The sequence below is a fragment of the Coffea arabica genome, chromosome 5c, assembly GCF_036785885.1.
Source record: "Coffea arabica cultivar ET-39 chromosome 5c, Coffea Arabica ET-39 HiFi, whole genome shotgun sequence".
Classification (NCBI taxonomy): domain Eukaryota; kingdom Viridiplantae; phylum Streptophyta; class Magnoliopsida; order Gentianales; family Rubiaceae; genus Coffea; species Coffea arabica.
The window spans coordinates 31,413,436-31,424,975 of NC_092319.1; the positions used below are offsets into that span (position 1 = coordinate 31,413,436).

General features: G+C 34.2%; 1 non-coding gene across 1 annotated transcript; it reads left to right on the forward strand.

The window, feature by feature from the left end:
- The first annotated feature begins 10,740 nt into the window (after positions 1-10,740).
- Positions 10,741-10,847, forward strand: LOC113691218 (small nucleolar RNA R71). Its single transcript, XR_003448628.1, has one exon. It is a non-coding gene; the product is annotated as a small nucleolar RNA R71 (small nucleolar RNA).
- The last annotated feature ends 693 nt before the right edge of the window (positions 10,848-11,540 follow it).

Consider the following 11,540-nt stretch of genomic DNA (forward strand, 5'->3'; position numbering starts at 1 on the left):
TTCAGTTGTGACCAAAAACCAAAAGATGACAAACCTGCCGTTTAGACATTCTTCTTTAATACTAGTTTCCAGTATTGGTCTTCATGATTGCATTGCTAGAATTGACTTGTATTTGGATGATATTGAGTCTAGTTGAAGAGGTATTTTGTTACGCTTGCTTATGTGATAAATTTGGACTGAGTTGAGGAAAAAATGAAGCCATAAGTGGTTGGAAAATAACTAAATACAAACGGCATACTGCCCAAATTTTCACTCAAGGGTTAGGCGAGTGAACTTGAGACTTGATCAATTACTTGAGGTTGAGACGAATTTCGATTGTTTATGGTATTCGAGTTTTCTTTAGTAAGAGATACATAAACTAAACATTTTATCGAAACTTGTACCCTTTAAAAAGTGAAAGTAGCGATCCTTAAACATACGATTTTTTCGATTTTTCATACCAAGTGTGACTTCCAAAGTATGAATTACTTCTTTATCGAAACTAAAAGAGCGAGCATGAATTTTCAAGGGTTTGAGAAGTCATATGACTACTACTTAAACAAGTTTCATTTACTTGATTTTCTTGAAGCAAAACTCCTAAGTTTCAAACCGTAGTGGATTTTAAACTCTTAAATGATATTTTATCACAGATTTGAACTCCAATCAAGGAGTTGTACCTCAACGTGAGTTTGACAAGTACTAAATCTTTGGTGAGTACTTTCAAGTACATGATTGAACATGATACTTGATTTAAATACTTGATATTTGATTGGTTTGGTCAGACAAGGGTGTACTTTATCGCATTTGCCCTAATGTGATATATACTTGTTTATTGTTGCAATTGACTTGATATACTTGTATATGATGTGCGCACTCTCTGGAATTTCAGAAACCTTGTGGCTAATTACTCAAGTCGAGCTGGCAAGGGCTTGGTCGATTGGATAATGAATCCTAGGTCTTTTGTTTTGTCGAGTGGAGTGATACCTCCTCGACTAATCGGTATACTCGAGCATTACCACCCGTGTTTATTGAGAATTTTGGGCCCGGTAGGGGGATTGGATGGTGGACGGAGATTGTAGCTAAGTGATGCTCTACTGGACTAGTGGCTTTACTTGAAAGTTGACGGAATGTCAACTACTACTTGATCAAGTTCTGGTGAAGCAACGGGAATTTGGCTTCTAAGAGCCATTCATATTCTTATACTTTGAAATGATTATTACTTATTGGGCTATTGTTTCTTTTTAAAAACTTTACACTTGCTCATTTTGAAATTTACTATTTGAAGTGTTATTGCTCACTTTTATGAACTTGTTATGCTCGCTATTTTGCTACTTTGATATTTGTACTTTTAAATAATGGTCAACTTGCTATTTGGAATCTCACTGAGTTTTAGCTCACTCTATTCCGTTAAATTTATTTTCTTTACAGGGGGAATGAGCTAGGGCATGTGACTGGTACAGGGTAGCATAGTCTAGTTTTTGAACTTTTGCGATTGTACTCGCGCTAGTGCTTGGTTAGGGTTGAATGTATTTGGAATTTATATCTTTTGTTATATTTGCGATTGTAGGAACGTTTGAGATAGAAATGAATGTATTTGTATATTCCAAGTTTGGAAACTGTTATTTCATTTATTCTTGAAATTATAACATATTTTGTTTGAAGTGAATGAGTGAGTCCTGACGAGAGTTGGGCAGACGGTCCGCTAAACCCTGGGGTACGCCCTAGGGGGAGGTGGGGTTGTCACACATAGAGCATTATCAAGTTTACTTATCCAATCATTCTCGTGATTTGTTTACCATTTTCTCCAAAATGAGTTTGATTTTAGATTTGCTAATTCTGCTTGTCCGTTAGCTTGAGAATGATATAGAAATGATGTCTTGTACTTACAATCATACTAGAGTAATAAGGAATCAAGGTTCTGTTTGGATTTAGACTTTTTTGAAAAATAATTTTTTCATCTACAATACTACAGTAATACACAAACAAAAACAATTTCAAAAACACCATATCCATACAATATATAAAAAACAACTCCAAATATACAAAAAAATACATAACTACCCATCACTCTCCACTACTACACCCACCACCTTACCGCTACCACCCCCACACTCACGACCCTCCTTCCTCTCTTCTCTCTCTCTCTGCCGATCTTTCTTTTCTCTCTCCTCCTCCTCCTCTTTTTTTCTCCTCCTCTCTCTCCTTCTCCTTCCTCCTTTCTTCTTTCTCTTTCCCTGTCCCCCAATTTCCTTCCCCTCAACTAACTGCAACATTTCTAGTCACGATCAAATCTGATCACGACCAGAAGCCGCGGCCAAGACGGTCGTGGTTAGAGTGGTGGCTAAAGTCGTAACCATCACCTGGGAATGGGAGAGGGGTTTGGGGTTGGGGGAAAGAAGGGGAGGGGGGAGAAAGGAGAAGGGAGAGGAAAGAGCGAGGAGGAGGAGGAGGGGGAGGAAATAGAAGGGAGGAGGAGAGGAAGAGAAAGGAAAAGGGAGGGGATAGTGGTGGATCGTGAAAATTTTTTTAAAAAAAATATTCTAAAAAAATTGTAAATTATAAAATACTCAAAAATATATTTTAAAAATACCTTTAAAAACAATTTTAAAAACATCTACAGTAAAAAATTTTCACATACACAGTTACGGTAAAGTTTTTGAAAAAAACCTCCAAAAACAGTTAATCCAAACAAAGCCCAAGTTGTTTATTATAAAAATATTTCTTTTCACCATTTACTATGATTCTAGGTATGTCAAACCTATTAAAAATGTTCTTTTTGAAAAATTTAAATACAAATTTAGTATCGTTAGCGGGTTAAACAATTGTTTCGACCCATTTAGAAATATAATTTACGGCTACTAAAATGTACTTATTATTAAAAGAGTTAGAAAATGGTCCCATGAAATCCATACTTCACAAATCAAATAATTCAACTTCTAAGAAAATAGTGAGAGACATTTCATTTTTTCTAGATATTTTCTCTATTCTCTGATATGCACCACAACTTTTAATATATTCCCTAATATCATATACATAGTTGGCCAATACAATTTCGATTGCCATACCTTAACTACGATTTTTTGAAATACTAAAATGACCACCGATTTTAGGTTATTACAATGATATAAAATACCACATTCCTCATTTTTACAAATACTTTTACGTATTATACCATTGGCACAATATTATAGAGCAAAGGTTCCTTCCAAAAGTAACTTGTAACATTATGCAAGATAAATCCTTTGGCATTACTCCACTTGCCAAATAATTAGCGAAATCTGCATACCATGGAGAATTAGCAAATGTTAGGACAAATTCAACTGAAAAATTCTCTTTAATCAGAACTTAATCGTCGATAGGGATGCACTCTAGCCATGAAAGGTGATCTACCACAAGGCTCTCCAATCTCTTTTTATCTTTTATTTTCACATCAAATTCTTGCAATAAGAGAATCCATCGAGTTAGACGAGATTTTGCATCTTTCTTTTGTAGCAAATATTGAAAAGCCGAATGGTTCATACAAATGATAATTTTAAACTCTGCTAAATAGGATCTAAAATTATCTAAAACAAATATCACCGCCAATAACTCCTTTTCTGTGGTTGCAAATTAAGTTGCGTCTCATTGAACAATTTGCTTGTATAATAAATCATATGCAACCTTTCTTCCTGTCTTTGCCCTAGATGGCTCCTACTGTATAATCACTTGTATCACACATCAATTCAAACGATAGCAACCAAACTAGTGAAGTAATAATAGGTGTAGAAATTAACTCCTTTTTCAACCTATCAAATGTAATCAAATATTTATCATTAAAGTGAAAAGGAGTATCCTTGCATAATAAATCACACAATAGTTTAGATATTTTTAAAAAAATCTTAATAAAACATCTATAAAAATCCATATATTCGAAAAGTTACAAATCCCCTTGACATTATTTGGAGGTGGCATCTTCTCGATTACTTCTATTTTTTCCTTACCCACCTCAATTTCTTTAGAGGAAATCTTATGTCTTAAAATAATTCCTTCTCAAACCATGAAAAGGCACTTTTTTGAATTGAGAACTAAATTGGTTTCTTCGTATTTCTGAAAAATTAAGTCCAAATTATGAAAATAATTATCAAATTCAGAACTAAACACAGAAAAATCATCCATAAATATCTCTATAATTTTCTCAATATAATCTGAAAAAATTGTCACCATTCGTCGTTGAAACATAGTGGAAGTATTACAAAGGCCAAATGGCATCTTTCTAAATGCAAAAGTGCCATAGGGACATGTAAATATCATCTTCTCTTGATCTTCAGGCGCTATAACAATTTGATTGTAATTTAAAAATTCATCAAAGAAATAATAGAATTCATATCCGACTATAAGCTCTAATAATTGATCAAGAAAATGTAAAGAAAAGTGATCTTTTCTAGTAACTGCATTGACCTTTCTATAATCAATACACACTCTCAATCCTATCACAAGTCTAGAAGGAATAAGTTCGTCATTTTTTTCCTTGACTATGTGTGGCGCCCCCACTTCTCCCTAAGACGAATCAGAGGGTATTCGCGGAACGCCTGCCCAACTCTCGTCAGGACTCAAGCAATTTTCATTCAAGCTTAATGCAATACCAGACATCACCACTAAATAAGACAAGTTAAATAATGCGGAAGCCTTCAACTTAATGATTTATAATAATTATCCAAGCCTTACATCGGATATCCAAAGGAAACTTCAATGCCTAAAATATACAACATCCAGATATATAGAATATCCAAATCATACATTTAGTTCCCAAAAGTACAACTAGTAAGAGGTCTAGCCCAATTACATTAGAAACCCTAAGCCAAAAGTACATCAAAAGGGGTTTCTCCAAATCCATTCCATGTCCAGTCCTGTTAAGGAAAACAAATCTACAGGATGAGCAAAACGCTCGTGAGGTCAAGAATACACATGCAAGCATATAGTCCAAGTAGCAAACCCAAATAACAGGTCAATTGATAAAGTACAAGTAATTGATAATTCCAATAAAATGTAAACAGAAACAATTCAAGAATATAGTAGCTCTCAAGAACTAAGTTTCACTTGCTTTGCCATGGTCATTCGTATACCTTTCCGCGATGACATTCCGTCAACCGGGTTGATATTTCCAATCCGTAGATCACCACTTACTTCCATCCGTCCACCGTACATATCCCCACCGGGCCCGAACGTCATTTATAAGGCGATACTTCAACGAGTATGCCAAGTAAGATCTCTCCAATAGATCAAACTTATCATATAATTCTCATAACTCGCCAAGGTTCTTGACCAAACCCATGCCGGCTCGAGTCCAAAGTTTGCCTATAAGTTTGGGCGTCCCCCAGTTAACATTTATAAGTCGAGGAGATTCACTCCAGTGACGTATGCAGCCATAACATACAATTACATTTCATTCATTCATTCAATGCATTTCAATCATTCATTTCATTCAATGCATTTCAATCCTTAAATATCATTTCTAATGAGAACGAGTGCGGTAAAGTATCGGCTCCATATTCAAAATCTCCAATCATTAATAGCAGTTAAACATGTAACAAGTTTACATACACTTAACACTCATCAAGTAACAAGAGCAAGTAGATTCAATTGAAGTTCAAGCGTCCACCATGGGGTCCTCTTGAAGGTCCTCGTGTGCGCCTGAACAAATAATAATAGACTATCATTTACAAACCCCTACTATTAAAGAAGATCGTACCATAGTACAATCTTAGAAAGTCTCGTGAAACGAGCCTTATTTATCCTAAATCGAGGCTCTCAAATGGAGTTTCAAAGTACAAGAGAAATTCAGTTTTCATCTTGGAAATCAAGTATAAAACGTTCAAGTAGTATCGGAGGAATAAGGAATACTTGAAAAACTCCATTTCCTTGAAATTCGGAAAATTTCAGTTTTGATACGATACATTAGAAAAATTGTACCTCACGCTTTACAAGTCAAAAATTGGAAAATTTGGTACCGTTGGAAACCTCTTCCAAGGTACTAAAAGTTCATAGAATACACTCTGCAATGATTCCAGACGGAAAGTATTCAAAAATTGGCTCAAAGTTGCTGTTTTAAACATGAGGACAGCTTTCAGGATTAGTTTTTGGCCAACTTTGGAAATTCGGCAAAAATTCACCCATTGCGAACCAGCCTTTGAAATTTCGAACTCAATTAGAGTTACAAACAAGGTTTAAAATAAAATAAGCGAAATGAGAATTGAAGTTTCGAGCACCAAGATATGGTAGCTCAAAGTTACCCAAATTTCCTTGTTAAACAAGGGTTTTCCAACATCAAGTCATGAACTTTGGAAATTTATTTGAACCATGAAACGGCCTCAGAATAACACCAAAATTATTAGTATGATACTACCATATAAGGGTTGTTCCTCTACCAAATTTCATGGAGAAATAAGCACAGAAAATGGGTTAACAAAACCGTTGAAATTCCAAGAAATCCTAAGGCTAAACTGCCTTTGAACTTCCGTTTTGCCGTTTCCAAACATTTGGTCAAGGAACATCTCAAATATGGTTCATTCCAGTAGGAAATGTCCAAAATATGTTCAAGGTACATTCGATAGATGATTTACACTAAAAAGCTTCGGATAACAAGTCCCAAACCATAGTTAGTTCAAATCTGTCCAAAACACTGTTTTCGTTCACAAAGTCAGTTTTGAATTTTGATCATAAATCACTCAATTCAACTCAGAATTAAGCGTGGTTGGTGGCGTTAGAAAATAGACTCATAAGGCTATATTTTCTCAGAAGAAACCATTTTCAAAATCTATCCATAACCAGCACATTCGTGAGCATCAAGTTGCAACTCATGTGCTGCCTTCCAGGAAGCAACGAAATAGGACAATGGATTTCAAATGAATGGTTTGGCTTGCTCACAAGGAACCAAAATGTGCATTTTATACCGTTGGAAAGCTGGAAATTTCTAGTTTCCAGTGCCATAAACGGCACTCGATTCCGATATCGGAGTAAAAAGATATAGCCGAAACAAAAACACTGCTTGGATGAATACGGGATTAATTTCCAGATTTATAAGCTTTCGTAAATCCAACATTTCGGTGACTAAATCAAGTTATCTTTCAATGAAACTTTTTACCAACCAATATAACATGTAAACAACATAAACAAGCCATTAGAACCTCAAAATTTTGCACAAAAGTGGTCGGACAAGGCAGGGGCAAAATGGTCACTTTTGACTAGAGCACCATCCTTAAGTTTCCATCAATATCCCAACATTAATCCATCAATATAAGCACTAAATAAACATTATTACCATCAAATCATCACAAATCAGTCCATATATCGAAGGTGGGAGTTCATAGAGCCCACACAACCAAATTTTCCTCAAAATAATGCTACCCATATGCATGCAAGAGCCTAGATGTGCATTACTACTTCCATAAAACAAGAATTTGAGAGTTGATCGTTACCTACTTCACTTGGTGTGCAAGAACAGAAATTTCGGCCCTCCTTGCTTTAAAATAAACCGTGAAAAGCTCCCCCTTTTTAGCTAGATACAATTTCCAAGTGCTCAACTAGGTATGGTTAAATTTTGGTTTGATTTGGTTGATGATTTGTGCAAGATTTGGAGATGGAAAATTGAAGAGCTCTTGGTTATTTTTGTTGCTTGATGGCCGGCCAAGAGAGACTAGGAGAGAGAGAGTGTATTGATCAAATAAAGCTTTCTTAATAACCTTTAACGTGTGGCCCAAGTTGGTGCAAAAGTCAACTCCCATTCGCGCGTGTACGCGCGCGTTTTGTGCTCGATTCCTCTCGAGTTTATTTCATTAGTGCACTAAACCTTTAATGCACTCATATTCATATAAATATTATCCACTCTTAATTGTCCCAAAATGAGGGTCTAAAGTCTCTCAATTAAATTGCGCGTGTGAAAACGCTTACTTCCAAATTAAGCGCGATAAAGCGAGACCTCCAAGAAATTTTTATAACGATAGTACTACTAACTATCACTTGAGTACTTAAACATAAAATTACCTATTTTAGAACCATTGTACAAGTCTCCAATTTTTCAAACTTATTGTATCCTCAATTCGATTATTTACTCCAATCGCGTATTCGCTATTTTCACTTAATGAGCCTTCAGAAATTAAATTTTGAAACAAGTCACTTTAAAAATGTAACTAAGCCATAGATCTCTCTAATTAGGTCTAAAAAGGTTAGAAAATAATAATCGGAGCAATTGGCCAAATAAATAATTAAATGAGCTAGAATTAAGAGTTTAAAATAAATAAATTTTTGTAAGTCTTTACACTATGGTAGTTCCATCTTTCTTTGGAACAACATGAATTGGATTAATCCATGCACTATCAGAGATAGAAAAGATTATACTTGCATCAAGCTACTTAATAATTTCTAATTTTACCACCTCTTTTATATTTGGATTGAATCTTTTTGTAATTCTATCACCGATTTGCAATTGTCCTTCAAGAGAATGCGAGGTATGCAAATAGAAAGGATTATTCATTGAATGTCTGAGATGGTCAATCCAATAGCCTTTTATGCTTCTTTAAAACTCTTAGCAACTTTTTCTGTTGCTCTTCATCTAGGTAAGTACTAACAATCATTAATAAAGTTTTGTTTGTTCCAAAAAAACTCATACTAGGAAATGGTTTGAGTTCAATCTTTGGAGTTTCAATCTCTAAAGGTGGTGGAAGTTCTTTTCCTTGTTCAAAACTCTCGTATATATGTCCTCTTCTATATGATGGTTGAGCACCCAATTGAGTTAATTTTTCAATTTTTTCATTATCTCTCTCTTGCCATCCTACATGCATCAAACAAACCTCAAGAGGATCTAAATCAAGATTGACTTAACTCGTCTCTTGTGTTAGTTTGTCAATAGTGCCAATAGAACAAGCATAATCGGTGAAAGAAGGATATTTTTTCATATTATTCAAATTAAATTCAATCTCTTCTTCGCCTATTTGAAACTTAAATTTGCTATTTTTAACATCAATAATAATACCTGTAGTTGCCAAATATGGTCTACCAAGAATAATTGACCTAACACTACTAAATTCACAAGAATGATAAACTTTTGTACTTTAATTCACACATTCTCCAACACTCCCAATGGATATCTAATAAACCTATCGACTAATTATAGAATAATATTAGTGAGTTTGAACTCATGCAAACCTAATTGTCTAACCACAGTAAAAAAATTAACGATACACTTGTCCTAAGATCACATAATGTCTTTAAAAATTCAATGGCTATGTTTGGACAGCAAATTTTTTCAAAAAAAATTTCGGTTGCATCATAAACCCATTTTTCAATCCACCTTTTATATTTTCAATTATTTTTTTATCTCACATATATCACATCACATCACAAAAAGTGCTACAGTTGAAGGGTATAAAAAGTTACCATGATGTGATGTATGTGATAGAAAAACTACCATGGTGTGATGTATGTTACATAAAAGTTACCATGGTACGATGTATGTGATAGAAAAGTTACTAGACGTAAGCTTTCTTGCTTGTTTTACTGGGTGCTACCAATGGTGCATGGTGTAGAAAAGTTACCATGGTGTGATGTATGCTATAGAAAAGTTCTCCGAATCGTTCAACTTAGGTGGTAGCTTGTTTTGGATAATGGCATTGCATTCTTCGGTTAGCGCTATTGTCTTGCAATTTTCAATTTGCTTTTAGAAGTCATGATCTTCTTGAGAAATTTCACATACGAAGGAATCTGCAAAATCGTATCGACAATAGGAATATTAATGTGTAATTGGTTGAAATTTTCAAAATTCTTGTCAAACTTATTCGGTTTAAGTCTTTGAGGAAATGGCATTGGCGAAGGGATAGGAATGGTAGAGGAAGATAAAGATTGATCAACAACTTGATTTTCCCTATTTTTCTCCTCCACACTTGTCTCTTGATCCTCCATTTCATTTTCTTTTTCTTCACTCTCATGTGTCCTCTTACTTTTCACTACTGAAGGATCTTCTAATTGCCTGTCACTATGAAGGGTAATGGCTTGAACATGTTTCTTCGGATTCATCTCTGTTTTGTTCAGTAACTCTTCTTGGCTCCTATTATTAATAGAGTTGGCAAATTGACCTATTTGGATCTCAACATTTCTATACATAGTTGTAAGTTGGTTCATTATACCCTCAATTCTTTCAAATCTTTGGATAGTCGCACTAGCTAACTTATCAATTTTATCATTAAATACATTGGCTAGTGTTTCAATTATCATCTCCCAAACTGATTTATTCTCCATATTTGGTTGCTTTTATTGGAATTTCGATGGATCATCATTTCATCCAAATTTTGGATGATTTCTCCATCCCGAGTTATATATGTTGGAATAGGAGTTGTTTTGACTAGTCCGATTATAATTAACAAATTGTACCTGCACATTTTCAACACAAATGTTAGTATCATACTGTCCTCCATATATATTACAACAAGCAACACCTATATTAGTTGTAGAGTTAGAATTAACTCTGATTCATTTGCTTAATGATTTAAACACATTATTTATTTGGGCACTCAACATATTAAGAGTGCCTATTTTGATCATAACTACTTGCCATCTAGAGTTATCTCGTTCATTCGCCTATTGATAGTTATTTGCTACCATCTTCTCTCTCAAGTTTTGAATTCTTGGAATGATTTATCCCTTAAACCTCCACTTGTGGTTGTATCAATTGCAGTTTTAGTCAAGAAATTTAAACCATTATAGAAGATTTGGACAATGAATCAATCAAACAGTCTATCGTGTGGACATTTTCGTAGCACATCTCTAAATCTTTCTCATGCTTCATACAATGATTCACTCTCTTGTTGAATAAAATTAGTTATGTTCATTCTAAATTTAGCCATTTTACCCGGTAAAAAATATTTATTCAAAAATACTCCAAATAAATCATCTTATGTGGTGAAAGTATTTGGACCATAAAAATGCAACCAAACTTTGGCGTTATCAAGTAAAAAAAATGGAAACAATCTTAGTCTAATAGCATCCTCGCTCACGCCATTCATTTTAATGGTATCACATATTTCTAAAAATATGGCCATGTGTGCATTTGGATCTCCTATGACATTACCTCCAAATTGAAATTGTTGAATCATTTGAATGAGTAATGATCTCGTTTGTGACTCTTGTGTCCCCGATAGAGTAAAATCTCTAAGAGTTCGCCTATTTGTATTTTTTTCATCATTTTTTCTTCAAAAGGCAACTCAATAGATATTTCCTCTATATGTTGTTGTTGTTGTTGTTGTTCCTTTTATGATGTATACCTTATTTGTCTTCGTAGTATCCTTTCAATTTTTGGATCAAAAGATGCAACTACAAACAAAAAGATGAAATATAAGATAATAGGTATATAACAAAAACAAATAAAATTTCTATACTAACTATTAACACGTAATTTAACTAAACTAATAATAAGTGTCTAAATTAATAAAACTTGCCATACCTTAATACTACCACTCCCTGACAGCGATACCAAAAATTTGATTGGTTCTTAATATAAGTACAAGTTTAATTTCAAAATACACCCGTTTGAC